This window comes from Aplysia californica, unplaced genomic scaffold, assembly GCF_000002075.1.
Source record: "Aplysia californica isolate F4 #8 unplaced genomic scaffold, AplCal3.0 scaffold00543, whole genome shotgun sequence".
Taxonomy (NCBI): Eukaryota; Metazoa; Mollusca; class Gastropoda; order Aplysiida; family Aplysiidae; genus Aplysia; species Aplysia californica.
In genome coordinates, this window is record NW_004797813.1 from 199,285 (window position 1) to 201,434 (window position 2,150).

General features: G+C 47.8%; 1 protein-coding gene across 1 annotated transcript in view; it reads left to right on the plus strand.

Moving 5' to 3' along the window:
• The window catches only part of LOC101855518 (carbohydrate sulfotransferase 1), a gene marked incomplete in the record, with an annotated part of 6,348 nt that overhangs the window by 2,411 nt on the left and 1,787 nt on the right, over positions 1-2,150 (plus strand).

A 2,150-nucleotide genomic window follows, 5' to 3' on the forward strand; every position in this document is an offset into this window, starting at 1 on the left:
CTTCTACCCCTCTTCACCGCTATCTGCCGCGTCTCTTGTGAGTGGCTTTCGATAGCGCATAATATAACTGCCTCATCCCTTCCCATCGCGTTGGCAACACCCAACACCAAGACAATATAAATTCCGTAAACTCATTCCATCTAAACCTTTCCCTCACTCATGTAGATCAGTTTAGCTTCTTTCCTCCTCGCCTCCCCTTTCTCCCGTGCTCTCCTTTGGACCCCCACCACCCCACCTGTACCTCCCTCGCGCCGCCCTTCTAACCTTATTCTTTGGTCCAAATTAACAAGTCACAATTCGGGACATTCTATACAGGCCCGGACTCGCTCCTCGCCCCCGTGTCCGGGACCCTTGTATCCGTTACCCCCCCCCCCCCCCCGCCCGCTCCCGGGGGGGGGGGGGGGGCTCATGGTCTAGAGGCTACAGTGTTCGCCTCTCATTCAGTAGGTCCCGGGTTCGAAACCTGACAGCAACAGAAAATTGTCTTCCTTTCAGCTCCTTTCCTTCTCTCTAACCATGTTCTGTCGTCTGCTTCGTCTCCATTTTCTGCCACCGCCCCTCTTCTTGCTCCTGACTCTACCTGCTTCCTTTCTAGTGCTACTCCTTGGCTCTTTCTTACCGGTACTGCTGTCTTTCAGCCACACCTCTGCTCTTAGGGTAGGTAAGATCTAAACACCTAGCCTTCTCGGATAAGGGCGAAAAATCTCGGAGGTCACGTGTGCAAGTTGCACGTGTTAAAGATCCCATGGTGGTCTTAACATCGATAAAGAGTATGCTTCGGTCGCCACCCTGGCAAAATTAAAAAATTGATTCCTGCCAAATTGAAAAGGTTTAATGTGTCCCGCACGCTTATATAACTTTACGCTTATATAACACTTACAGCCCCCCCCCCCCCCCCCCCAAAAAAAAAAAACACCAAAAAAAACCTACAACAAACAAAAACAAAAACAAAGAACAACAACAACAACAACAACAAACAGCAACAAAACATGCAGGCTACTGTAGTCTCAGCCTAAGAACCCAGTGATCAGGAGACAATAAAAATAAAAACAGGTTATTGTGCGAACTGGATTCTTGTGCGGATATCTGGTGGCTTCCTTTGCATATAAAATATGTAGCCTACTGTAATTAAATAACGAGTAAGCGATACTGACGTACGAAGGAAGTTTGAGAGGTTTGCTCCCGCCAAAAAAAAGTCATGAGTGACTGCGAGCACGTGCGTGCGTGCGCGCGTGCACTTGTGTTTGTGTGTGTGAATGTGTGTGTGTGTGTGTGTGTGTGCGCGCGCGCGTGCGTGCGTGCGCGTTATTTTGGCCTCGGTGTGAATGTTTACGACGCGATATCATTGTCATTATGATTTGATAGCGTCTTGAAACTAAGAAAAGCGCCAGCCGCAACGCTGAGTAGATCGTAGATCTAAGCGAAGGGAAAGCGAGAGTGGATGTGCCAGCTGTAACAAGACAATCGGACGCTTTGATCGTGTGATGACGTAATTGATTGTATCAATTGAAAGCCGCTTAGCGATCGACAGAATTCACGCTCTGTGTAAGTGTGCATAATGAAAGACCTAGATCTATAGCGTTTTGATTTAATCATCAGCTGGTCCTCGTAAACTTCTCTCTGTCTCTCTCTCTGTCTCTCTCTGTCTGTCTGTCTGTCTGTCTGTCTGTCTGTCTGTCTCTCTCTCTCTCTCTCTCTCTCTCTCTCTCTCTCTCTCTCTCTCTTCACCCGAACCCACACAAAGTATATTATATGATAAGGTAAAACAACTTTTAAAAAATTACTGTCCGAGCTCAAACCGAGTTAGGGGGGGAAGGGGCTCTCTCGTGACCCAGAGGTTACGGTGTTCGACTCCCAGTCAATAGGTCTCGGGTTCAAAACCTGATAGCGACGGAAAATTTTATTATCTAAAATGTTCTCCTTTCCCATTCTTTCCTGCTCTCTAACCATGTTCTATCGTCTGCTTTCGTCACCACTTTCTACCCCTTCCCACTTTCCCCCTTTGTTCCCTCCTCTGGGCTCCAGAATATTTTTGCAGCCTTTCTACTGCTAAGATAAGATAAGATACATCTTTATTGTCCAGATCCTGGCACATTGGTTTGGTGTTCCACCACGAGTACACACACACACACGCACGCACGCACGCACGC